This window comes from Heptranchias perlo, chromosome 37, assembly GCF_035084215.1.
Source record: "Heptranchias perlo isolate sHepPer1 chromosome 37, sHepPer1.hap1, whole genome shotgun sequence".
Lineage (NCBI taxonomy): Eukaryota > Metazoa > Chordata > Chondrichthyes > Hexanchiformes > Hexanchidae > Heptranchias > Heptranchias perlo.
Window position 1 is genome coordinate 13,065,818 of NC_090361.1, and position 13,400 is coordinate 13,079,217.

At 43.9% G+C, this 13,400-nt stretch overlaps 1 long non-coding RNA gene across 1 annotated transcript in view; it reads left to right on the top strand.

The window, feature by feature from the left end:
- Positions 1 to 11,221, top strand: part of LOC137304308 (uncharacterized) — a 32,501-nt gene extending 21,280 nt beyond the window's left edge. Inside the window, exon 3 of the long non-coding RNA XR_010958550.1 lies at positions 10,728 to 11,221. This is a non-coding gene — a long non-coding RNA (uncharacterized lncRNA). The remainder of the gene's footprint in view (positions 1 to 10,727) is intronic.
- Positions 11,222 to 13,400: the final 2,179 nt, after the last annotated feature.

Genomic DNA, 13,400 nt, shown 5'->3' on the forward strand with positions numbered 1-13,400 from the left:
ACTAAGGCACTGCCTGGTATGAGGAAATACAAAGAAAGATTTAAAAAGTTGGGTCTGGAACAGCGTAGATTACAGGGCGATATGATAGAAGTGTTTAGAATTCTGAAAGAAGCCCGTTTCCAGTCATTGAAGGGTCGAGAACAAGAGTCATAGATAGAAGGCAGGAGAAACCTCTTCACACACAGAGTTGTGAGGATGTGGAATTCGCTTCTGAGATTAGAGGTCCCTTTTATATGTCCACTCCACCCCTTCACTATTGCTTTAATTAGCAATTCACCACTTGCGGCAGATGGAAGAAAAAATTTCATCGGCTGACTCTCGATCTGCCAAACTGGAACACACTCATATCCTGTTATCAGGCACATGTGTAAAAGTCATGTTATTTTCTCTGACATGCTGAGGATTAAATAAACACGGGTTACATTAACCCATCAAGAGTCGAGGTCAGTCATCAGGATTTTAGTGTCTGCAGCATGGATTCAACTTATCTCCAACCTTCTTTCCTTTGATTTTATCCCCCCATTTTTTTTCTCCTTTTATCCCGTGCCTTCAGCTGCCTAGGCCCTAAGTTCTGGAATTCCCTCTCATAACCTCTCTGCCTCCCCACCTCTCTCTCCTCTTTAAAGATGCTCCTTAAAACCTACCTCTTCCTATCCTAACATCTGTGGCTCGGTGTCAAATTTTGTTTGATTACGCTCCTGTGAAGCGTCTTGGGATGTTTTACTACATTAAAGGCGCTATATAAATGCAAGAAGTTGTTGTTGTTGATGTGGTGCCAGCCATGGCCCTTGGCAGCACTGGGATATCTTGCCCCTAGTTGGCCACATTCGTGAGTGTTGGCAAGGCTATTGGACCATTACAGCCGAGCCCAATCCTATTGCCATGCGCACTTTGATCAGGATGTGGAGATGCCGGTGATGGACTGGGGTTGACAATTGTAAACAATTTTACAACACCAAGTTATAGTCCAGCAATTTTATTTTAAATTCACAAGCTTTGATCAGGGAGCCACTGAATGGCGATCAGGACTCGGGGACTCCGGCTGAATGACCTTTCCTCAAACCAGGATCGTCAAGGCATCTTGTAACATCCCTTTTACCTTAACAACCTGATCCTGCTAGGATCAGCAAACAGAATGAGAATCCAACCTGTCATCTTCTGGCCTAGATACAAGCTGACTTTACCAATTAATTCACTGCGGGGTGGGGGGGCGTTGAGCCCTGTGCCCTTACTGAGGCAGATAAAAAAAAATAAACTCTCATTTCTATAGAGCTTTTCATGACCTCAGCACATCCCAAAGTGCTTTACAGCCAGTGAAGTACTTTTGAAGTGTAGTCACTGTTGTAATGTAGGAGACGCTGCAGAAAATTTGAGCACAGCAAGATCCCACAAACAGCAAGGTGATTATGACCGGATAATCTGCTTTAGTGATGTTGGTTGAGGGATAAATATTGGCCAGGACACCAGGGAGCACTCCCCTGCTCTTTTTCGGAATAGTGTTACAGCATCTTCCCACCTGAGAGGGCAGACGGGGCCTTGGTTTAACGTCTCATCTGAAAGACGGCACCTCTGACAGTGCAGCACTCCGTCAGTGCTGCACTGGGAGTCTCAGTCGAGATTTTTGTGCTCAAGTATCTGGAGTGGGGCTTCAACCCGCCACTTTCCGACACAGACGCGAGAGTGTTACCCATGGAGTCGCGGCTGGCACGTTATTGTGAAGCAGGCGTGTAGACTCCTGGCCGCACAGCCTCAGCCCCTTCCTTCACTGTGCATTGTATGTTTTTTTTGGAAACCTTCTGCCTATTCAAAAGTTGCGAGTTTTTGTTTGAAGTGAGCAGACTGGCTGGGGGAGGCAGGCGGCTGAGTGATAAGGGAAGGATAATTTCTCTGAGCATCATTGGCATGGAGCAGGAGATTCTATTAATAGATTAGTTTCAGCGTTCTGTTCTTATAAAATTCCAGCTGACAGCTCAGATTTAAATTAAAGAAAAACGAATATAGCAAAAATCTCAGGTTATTTATTGGTCCTGAGCCAATCAGTCAGCAAAAGGGACAGCGCAATTAAAAATCAGGACTGTTGCAATTAAGATGGGAGGTTTGGAAACCCTCGCCACAGAAGCCACCTTCTTCCAGGACCAAAGCCAGACAAGGGTTAGATTGGGGTGGGGCAGAGGTTGGCATCATGACTTCCAAAGAGTCTGTTGAATAATTCTTTGTCAACCTCAAAGGTGCCAGCTGTGGCTCAGTGGGTAGCAGCACTCTTTTCCCCTGAGGCAAAATGATATGGGTTCAAGTCCTGCTCCAGAGACTTAAGCACAAAATCTAGGCTGGCACTCCAGGAGAGTGCTGTACTGTTGGAGGTGCTGTCTTTTGGATGAAATATTAAACCGAGGTCCTGTTTGCTCTCTCAGGTGGATGTAATAGATTTCATGGCACTATTTTGAAGAAGAGCAGGAGAGTTCTCCCTGGTGTCCTGGCCAATATTTATCCCTCAATCAACATCACTAAAACAGATTATCTGGTCATTATCACATTGCTGTTTGTGGGAGCTTGCTGTGTGCAAATTGGCTGCCATGTTTCTTACATTACAACAGTGACTACACTTCAAAAGTACTTAATTGGCTGTAAAGCACTTTGGGACATCCTGAGGTGCTATATAAATGCAAGTCTTTCTCTTTTTATTTCATTCCTGCTCTCATTCAAGTGGTGCCATGGAATCTTTTATGTCCATCTGAGCAGACAGATGGATGCCTCATCCAAAAGTCTGCACCTCCAACTACGCATCACTCCCTCAGTACTCCACTGAAGTGTTAGCTTAGATTATGTGTTGAAGTCCTGAAATGGAGTTTGAACCCCCATAAGAATACAACCAACTAAGCCAAACTGACATTGAAGTTAACTACAGAAATATAGTCATATGTGACTAACCCAATCATTAATCTGTTGGATGTACGACTCTATGAATAATGCTGTCATTTACAGCGATTGAACAGAGCAGTCACTATTCTTGTGAATACCATTGTGTGCTGAAAACCTCACAACCAGTCCATCAACACATTGGCAGGACAGCAGCCATAGACATTGGCAATTTGGTTTAGGCCTCCTCTGATGGTTTAGCTGGTTAAGGTCATAAGTTGCTCAGCCGTAAACTCCACAAAGGCCCGTGCTCTGATCAGCAGTCTGTGCAGGGTTGGCAGAATTGACTACAGTGGTCATATGCTGGGTTAGAGGGAATCAGTCACGGGTCTCTCTTTCTGATCTCTCTTCAGAGGCCGCTGTAGCAAGGATGACAGGTGAGGATAGGATTTGGTTCAATTGTGGCACCCCTCCAAGCACTCCCTCAGTACTGCACTGAAGTATCAGTCTAGATTATGGGCTCAAGTCACTGGAGTGGGACTTGAACCCATGACCTTCTGACTCAGAGGCAGAGGCTACCCACTGAGCCACAGCTGATACCATGTGATGTGTTAGCAGAAGGGTTTTTTTTTCAAAAAGACCTCAACATAAAATATTGAGCGATATTATATATTTTATTAAGAAAAAACTTTGTGCAATGTGAATATTGAACATTATATAATCCCCACTGTTATTTGATCCATAAATTAAGTTCCCCTACACTGAGAATGAGATGACGTATTAATCTACATAACAAGAGGGACTGCACTTGAAAGGTAATTCATTAGTTGTGAAGCACTTTGAGATGACCTGAAGGCATAAAAGACGCTATATAAATGCAAGTTCCTTCTTTCTTAATCATAAATCTGGGGCTTGTACCCTCTCACTCATGAGGCAGAAAGGTACAGCTGCATTTCGTTCCTCCAGTTTTGCCCTTGCTTTGTAAACCTTTGCCACCTTCACCATTTCCACACACTTTGTTTTTTGGAATAATTCTTGCCTGGCTCATTTACTGCAGATGTGCTGGGCTAAGAATTGTCTCTTTCCTTCACAACAACAACTTGCGTAGATATGTTAGGTCTGATGAAGAAAACATCTCAAGGTACTTTGCAATGGAGGTGAACGGACCCACGTGGGAGTAGGAAGGGATCAGGAGAAGAGGTAGATTTTGAGGAAGTGGGAAAGATGTAATGAGGTGGTGAGATTTAGGGAGAGAGGTCTAGATGGGGTTGCTTGGATGAGTGCAGCTCCAACAACACTCAAGAAGCTCGACACCATCCAAGATAAAGCAGCCCGCTTGATTGGCACCCCATCCACCACCCTAAACATTCACTCCCTTCACCACCGGCGCACTGTGGCTGCAGTGTGTACCATCCACAGGATGCACTGCAGCAACTCGCCAAGGCTTCTTCGACAGCACCTCCCAAACCTGCGACCTCTACCACCTAGAAGGACAAGAGCAGCAGGCACATGGGAACAACACCACCTGCACGTTCCCCTCCAAGTCACACACCATCCCGACTTGGAAATATATCGCCGTTCCTTCATTGTCGCTGGGTCAAAATCCTGGAACTCCCTTCCTAATAGCACTGTGGGAGAACCGTCACCACACGGACTGCAGCGGTTCAAGAAGGCGGCTCACCACCACCTTCTCGAGGGCAATTAGGGATGGGCAATAAATGCCGGCCTCGCCAGCGACGCCCACATCCCATGAACGAATTTTTAAAAAGATAGCTGAAGGCTCTATCATCAATGGGAGAGTGGAGGGAGGAGGTTAAAGCTGAGGGGATGAGAGTAGGAAGAAAAGAGGATTATAAGACTGTAGTTTTTTGGAAGTCGGGAGAAGTGAAGCCTTGGATGGATTTGAAGATGAAGATTAATTTTTTGGAATAGATGCATGGAGGGAAGCCTAAAAAAAGGTCAGCAAGGACAGGGGTGAGAGGTGAGCAGGATTGTATGGACATAGGGGTAGGAACAGAAATAAGTAACATGGAAGTTATCAGTTTTGGCCTTGAATCAGATGTGGAGTTTGAAGTTTACACCTTAAAGACACCATTTGTCTTCTGGTTAAGTATTGTTGGACAACCTACCATAATTTATTTGCATCAACTTTTCCTTTATTTCATTGAATTGGTCCTTTAGTAGTTAAGAAACTGGCACCTGATTTTAGTTTTATTTCTAAATACCAGATCATTATTATTCCACGGCCATTGTCCCCCAGGGGTGCTATGACTTCCATATCTGGTACATTTTCTGGGTCACTGAGGAAAACCCGATCAAGATGAACAATGCCTCTCATAGTTTCCTTGACACACTAGGCCATAAAGCATTACATCGACCAACTCTGAATCCAAGCCACTTGGATTTTCCCAGTTTATATTTGGTTGATTGAAGTCTCCCATTCAATAACTTTCTTGTTCTCACGTACCCTTCCAATCTCCCCAGAGAGCAAATTGTCTTCCTTCTTCTCCTGACCCGATGGTCCATAGGATACATCGTAAATTCATCAGAAGTGGGTCAAAAACTCGGTTTCTGTCTTAAGCTGTACTTCCGACGATGATGTAATGACGCAGTGGCAGAAAGTCAGAGAAAATTCAGGAGCCTGGTGTTAACTTGAATTATTTAGTGTTAGTGTGTCTACCCAGAGTGGTTCATTTTGTAGCTATCTACCCCTCACTGGATCAACTTCTTTTACCTCCCAGGTATATATATAGTGCAAGGTGAAAGACATATAAGGATACACAACCTTCTTTTCTACACACTCTATACACCTTAGTGTTATACTCACTTCCATCCTTTGGGTTAAACCATGTTTCTGATACTCCCATCACATCATAGTTCCCTACTGCCACAACAGTCTCCAATTCCAGCATCTTATCTCTAATGTTTCTAACATTCATGTATATCCATCTTATTATATCCTTGTCTCCTCTCCAGCCTCCCAGTGCCTGAATATTCCTGGTCTCCAGTTCCTGTGTGTCCCTCTGCGTTTCAGAGTTCGTAGTCACTGCAGACTGCCTTCTGCCCTACGATTCGCCTCATCTGGGATCCTGTTTTCTCCCTGTCTTCACTCCGCCTGGCTAGTTTAAATGATTTTTTCCATTGCTACCTCAATGTTCCTCGCAAGACTCTTTGTCCCTCCTTGGCTTAAGTGTAGACCTCAAAAATCCCTTCTCTTCTGTCTGTACTTCTGAGTTCCTGCACCTTGCTGCTAAAGGCTATAACTGTTTACCTAAACAGACAGTCTTCACATCTAACCTTCCGATGACTTAAGTGGGAATTGAACTCTAACAATTTGGCAACCAGAGGAGACAGATTTAAATTAATTGGCAAAGGAACCAAAGGGGAGATGAGGAAAATGTTTTTTACGCAGCGAGTTGTTAGGATTCAGAATGCGCTGCCTGAAAGGGCGGTGGAAGCAGATTCATTAGTAACTTTCAAAAGGGAATTGGATAAATACTTGAAAAGGAAAAAATTGCAGGGCTATGGGGAAAGAGCGGGGGAGTGGGACTAATTGGATAGCTCTTTCAAAGAGCTGGCACAGGCACGAAGGGCTGAATGGCCTCCTTCTGAGCTGTAAGATTCTATCACTATTTTTTTCTATCTCTTCACTCCTCCATTGTACCTGGCCCTCTCTTTGTAGATGGCCCACAGCAAACACACCTCACAGCCTCCATCATAATTATATTACTTTTGGCCGTTTCCCTTTCTTATCTTTCTCCCGTTACCCTCTTTTGGTCTTGCTTTTATATCTCACATGTTCCCTTTCGATTTTCTTTCTATTTGGTGCCCTCTTTTAATTTTGAGTTCCCTTGGGAGCTTTGTTTCACTTTCTACTCCCCTTGAGTATTTTTATTTGATTTGGTTTCAGCTCTTTGCTGTGGCTCACACTCTCACCTCTGATATCAGAAAGTTGTGGGTTCAAGTCTCACTCAAGGGACTTAAGTGCAAAATCTAGGCTTCTACTCTAGTGCAGTACAGAGGGAGTGCTACATTGCCAGAGGTGTCATGGTTTGGATCAAATGTTAAATTAAGGCCTCAGGTGGATGTCAAAGATTCATGACACTATTTTGAAGGAGAGTTCTCCCCATTGTCCTGGACAATATTTATCCCTCAACCAATATCACTAAAAATCAGATTATTTGGTCATTATCACATTGCTGTTTGTGAGACCTTGCGGTGTGCAAATTGGCTGCTGGATTTCCTACATTACAACAGAGGCTACATTTTTAAAAATTGACTGTAAAGTGCTTTGGGGCACCTTGTGGTTGTGAAAGGTGCTATAGAAATGCAATTCTTTCTTGGGGGGGTTGCTTTTGTCATCTACTTCACCCAGATGATTTCTTTCACTGTAGTGCCTCTCCACTTAACTTTTCATGCACTGTCCCTTTAAATCTACACCTGCCAGTGTTGCCCTTTTAGAAAATACTTAAAAGTTACTGATCCGCTTTTCTTTCCTGCTCCCCTCTTACTTTACCTGACTGCTGAAACTTCATGCCATTACTGAGGCCTTGGAGAATCGAGCTCTCTACTAAGTTTCCCAGTTGTGCGGAATCTCTTGTTTTAACGATAGGATTGCAGGAGTCCTCCTCGAGTGGAGCTGTCCCACTGCATCTTATTTATTTCTATAACTTTACATTCACTGCTCCCAATAGAATCTGCCGTGCTTTTGGTGTATTTCTGCCAGGATTCAAGCCCTTTGGTATATTGATGTCCTCTAAAGTTTTCTCAAGTTCGTGGAAGTCTTCCAGAACCGTTGCTTTGTCGTGGACGGGCTCGTGATCAGCCTTGAAAGGAGGAAACTGAGGAGAGGTCTTGTAGATCTCCATGGCCTCGCCCTCCCTTATCTCTGTAACCTCCTTCAGCCCTACAAACCTCCAAGATCTCTGCGCTTCTCCAATCTGGACTCTTGCACAGCCCCGATTTTCACCACTGGCAGCTGTATCTTCATCTGCCTAGACCCTAAGCTCTGGAATTCCCTCCCTAAACCTTTCCACCTCTCTACCTCTTGCTCCTCCTTTAACAAGCTCCTTAAAACTCTTTGACTAAGCTTTTGGTCACTTGTTCTAATATCTCCTTATGTGACTCAGTGTCAAATTTTGTTTGATAACGCTCCTATGAAGCACCTTGGGACGTTTTACCACATTAAAAGCACACATAAGATAAGGTACATAAGATAATAACCTTTGGATTGGAAAATTGCAAATGTCACTCCATTATTTATCAAAGGAGGGAGGGAGAAACCAGGAAACTACACACCTGTCAGTTTAACGTCAGTTATAGGAATGTTACTGGAATCTATCAAGTGGGACAGAGTGACTGAGCACTTGAACAAGTATGAGCTGATCAAAGAGAGTCAGCATGGATTTGTGAAGGATAGGCCATGTCTGGATAATCTAGTTGAATTTTTTGAGGAAGTCACTAACATGGTAGACAGGGGAGTGTCTATGGATGTTGTCTATATGGATTTCCAGAAGTAACTTGACAAGTTTCTACACAAGAGATTCTTAGCAAAACTAAAAGGCCACGGAATTGGACGTAGGTTGGTAATTGGTTGGGAGGTAGGAGACAAAGAGTAGGCATGAAGGGAATATACTCTGATTGGTGAGATGGGATGAATGGTGTTCCCCAGGGATCTGTACTCGGGCCTCAGCTTTTCACCATAAATATCAATGACTTAAGTGAAGGGATAAAGTGTTGTACATCCAAGTTTGCAGTTAACACTACATAAGGAGGCATAGTAAGTTGTGTAGATGAGAGCAAGAAGTTACAAAGGGACATTGACAGATTAAGTGAGTGGGCAAAACTATGACAGATGAAGTTCAATTTGGGGAAGTGCGAGATCATCCATTTTGTATCCAAGAAAGACAAATTGGAATATTTTCTTAATGGCGAGAGGCTAGGAGCTGTGGAGGAGGAAAGGAATTTGGGAGTCCAGGTACACAAATTACCAAAAGCTAGTGCATGGATACAAAAAGTAATGAAAAGGCTAACAGAATGTTGGCCTTTATCTCAAGGGGGCTGGAATATAAATGGGAGGAAGTGATGCTTCATTTGTACAAAGCCTTGGTCAGACCCCAACTGCAATATTGCATTTAGCTTTGGGCACCGCACCTCAGGAAGGATATATTGGCGTTGGAGAGGATGCAGTGCAGATTCATTAGAATTATGCCAGGACTTAAAGCGTTAGATTATGAGGACAGGTTGCATAAACTTGGGTTGTATTCCCTTGAGTTTAGAAAGTTGAGGGGTGACCTAATTGAGGTGTTTAAAATAGTAAAATAATTCAATAGGTTAAAAACAGAGAAGCTATTTCGTCTGGTGGGGGAATCCAGAACAACGGGGCACAATATTAAAATTAGAGCTAGGTCATTCAGGAGTGAAATCAGGAAACACTTCTTCACACAAAGGGTAGTGGAAATCTGAAATTACCTGCTCCAAGAAGCTGTGGATGCTGGGGGGCCAACTGGAGCTTTCAAGGCTGAGATCGATAGATTTTTGTTGGGTAAGGGTATCAAGAGATATGGAACAAAGGCAGGTAAATAGAATTGAGGTACAGGTCAGCCATGAGTCTAACCACCTCCCCATAACAGTCAACGGCATTACCATCGCCGAATCCCCCACCTGGGATTCACCATTGACCAGAAACTTAACTGGACCAGCCATATAAATAGTGTGGCTACAAGAGCAGGTCAGAGGCTGGGTATTCTGCGGCGAGTGACTCACCTCCCGACTCCCCAAAGCCTTTCCACCATCTATAAGGCACAACTCAGGAATGTGATGGAATACTCTCCACTTGCCTGGATGAGTGCAGCTCCAACAACACTCAAGAAGCTCGACACCATCAGGGGAAAGCAGCCTGCTTGATTGGCACCTCATCCACCACCCTAAACATTCATTCCCTTCACCACCAGCGCACAGTGGCTGCAGTGTGTACCATCCACAGGATGCACTACAGCAACTCGCCAAGGCTTCTTCGACAGCACCTCCAAAACCCGCCACATCTACCACCTAGAAGGACAAGAGCAGCAGGTACATGGGAACACCACCACCTGCACATTGCCCTCGAAGTCACACACCATCCCGACTTGGAAATATATCGCCGTTCCTTCATCGTCGCTGGGTCAAAATCCTGGAACTCCCTTCCTGACAGCACTGTGGGAGAATCTTCACCACACGGACTGCAGCGGTTCAAGAAGGCGGCTCACCACCACCTTCTCAAGGGCAATTAGGGATGGGCAATAAATGCTGGCCTTGCCAGCGACGCCCACATCCCATGAACGAATATAAAATAAATTGAATGGCGGAACAATCTCGAGGGCCTTATTGGCCGACTTATGTTCCAACTTTAAATTAAGTTGTGAGTGTAGGACAAAGGAGCACAGATTTAAATAGTTAAAAAGCAAATTTAGGACTAATATTAGGAAATTCTTCTTCACACTGAGCGATCAACACCTGGAAGGGTGGTAGAGGCGGAAATCTAGGATTCATTTAAGAAACAAGCAGATGCTGCATTGTGGGGTCGGAAGGGGAACAGTAGGGTCTATCTGGATGGATGAACTAAAATGGGCCGAATGGCCTCTCTCCTCCGTACCTATCTTGTGATCTTGTAATTTTAGAAAAGATTCATGTTAAAAAAGAGATTAGCTTCAGCCAGCTGTATCTCAAGGAAAAACTCACTGTATCTACAGCTTGTTGACCACATTTGGGTTGTCTGGACCAAAGTCCTGGTAGGATTTCAACTGGAACTAACAAAATCATTGACAAGTATAATTGGTATTTTATTTTTGTAGATCTGAAACAGATATCAAGGATGGTTTTTTTTTTTGCAGATGCTGGAAATCCGAAATAAAAGCAGAAAATGCTGGAAACGCTGAGCAAGTCAGGCAGTATCTGCGGAAAGAGAGAGGCAGGATTAATGTTTCAGATTGATGACCCCTTCATCAGAACAGGAAAATGTTACAGTCAGACAGCTTGGAAGGAGGAACAGAGTCGGGGAAAAAAGGGCGGAGAGAAAAAAGAGAACGGAGTGTGATTAGGTGGAGGACAGGAGATGATTAAATTACAGAAGTGAAAATTCTCTGCCTATTCCATGAGAGTTGATTAAGAGAGACTTCATGGAGTCATTACCATATAATGTTTCATTAGAACCTCACAGTCAAAAGCTGCTGAAAAGAACGGCCAAGATTTCAGCCGGTTTATTGTTTGGAGCAGTTCATGTATGAGTAAGCCAAATATTGAACTATTGGTTTCTCACTGTATTCTTCTCCTGCTTCTGTATAATTGTCTAACTTGTAAATAAACTTCAATTTTAGCCTGAATATAATAGTCAAACACTGTAATATTTATCGCCTTTCAGAGTGGACAGAAGAACATTACACGTGGATTCTGTTATGTATCACTGCAGTAACAGAGTAATTGCTGTTCTTGTGGCATGTTATTCTATTCACGTCACGCATAAGGGTTCAACTTTCAGTTTCAGTCTGCTTATGGGAACTGCTATTGTTTTATTGTGAACGTAATTAAAAGTGTTAGGGAGGTGGCCTGAATTGTAAGAGTCCCACTGGGCCTCCCAACAAGTGGTAAACAATAAAAGGGCAGTTCGCATACTCACTGAGGTAAATTTCCCACATTATCGCACTTCACTCAGAGGGCTGTGAATCTTTGGAATTCTCTACCCCAGAGGGCTGTGGATGCTCAGTCATTGAGTATATTCAAGGCTGAGATTGATAGATTTTTGGACTCGAAGGGAATTAAGGGATATGGGGATCGGGAGGGAAAGTGGAGTTGAGGTCGAAGATCAGCCATGATCTTATTGAATGGCGCAGCAGGCTCGAGGGGCCGTATGGCCTATTCCTGCTCCTATTTCTTATGTTCTTATTACCACCCATACAACCACAGGCAAGACCCTTCCACAACATTGTGCTTTAACCACGGATAAGATTTTAACCCAGTCACCTCGGTGGTCCGCGGATCCTTTTCATCGTCAGCCAGTTAATCTTCTCATGGTCATTGTTTCAGGCATGTCCTTTCTTTACAGCCCCTAAAACACCACGTTCATTGCTTTCTATTGGTGCCGTGTTTGTACATTTTGCTGATGCAGCATTTCACACTGGAGCCTCCCGTCCTTATTGTCCCTAATTGATAAATTGAGAACAAAATGTAGGCTGTCACCCCTGTGCAATACTGAGGAGGGGCTGCACTGCCGTCTTTCAGATGAGACTTTAAATCGAGGTCCCGTCTGCCCTCTCAGATGGATGTAAAAGGTCCATGGCACTATTTTAAAGAAGAGCAGGGGAGTTCTCCCTGGTGTCCTGGCCAATATTTATCCCTCAACCAACATCACTAAAAAACAGATGATCTGGTCATTATCACTTTGCTGTTTGTGGGACCTTGCTGGCAAATTGGCTGCCACGTTTCCTACATTACAACAGTGACTATACTTCAAAAGTACTTCATTGACTGTAAAGGACTTTGGGACATCCTTAGGTCATGAAAGGCGTTATATAAATGTAAGCCTTTCTTTTTTCTTTAGTGTCCTTTGCTTCAGGATTAGTTTGGCCGCACAGAGTTCAGCGAAAGGCAGCTGGGTAAGAGTGGTTTGCCTACCTCATCTGGGGTTGTTGTTGGGTTGGGTGACAGTTCTTGTAGTGCCTGGAGCAGGTCATACCATTCCCCCAAACACCTGCCCCTAGCTCCGTGAAGGCTTCACCCAGAACACTTGTCAGCCTTTGCTCAGTGGGCAGCTCTCTTGCCTTTATATCAGAGGGTTGTCGGTTCAAGCACCATTCCAGAGAATGGAGCCTGTAATCTAGGCTGATGCTCCAGTGCAATTCAGCGGGAGTGCTGCATTGTCAGAGGTGCCATCTTTCAGATAAGATGTTAATCCGAGGCCCTGTCTGCCCTCGCAGGAGGATGTAAAAGATCCTATGGAATTATTTTAAAGAAGATCAGGGGAGTTGTCCCTGGCGTCCTGGCCAATATTTATCCTCAGCCAACATCACTAAAACAGATTATCTGGTCATTTATCACATTGTTGTTTATGGGACCTTGCTTTGCACAAATTGGCTGCCTCCTTTCCTAAATTACAACAGTGACTACACTTCAAAAGTAATTAATTGGCTTTAAAGCGCTTTTGGATATCCTGAGGTGCTGAAAGGTGCTATATAAATGCATGTTCTTTCAGTCACTTCTAATATCGATAGACCTGTTGTTCAATTCCAGTACTTTTTAAAAAAAGCTTCTGATTTCCAAAGTTCCTGGTTCCTTTGCTGCTTCTTCAAGGGTTGGAACTGGTTAATTCTCTGGTATTGAGACTCGACGACAAGACTGATGCGACTTCCAACTTTCCATTTTTCAACGCACGGATTTGGGTTCCAACCCCGGTGATCAGAGAAATGTAGCAATGAGATTTGTTGAGATTAAAAAGTCTTGTTATCTCTTTCATCCTGGGGTTCGAGATCTTCTTTCTCTCTCTCGAGATGCTTGGTATCTGTAAACGATTT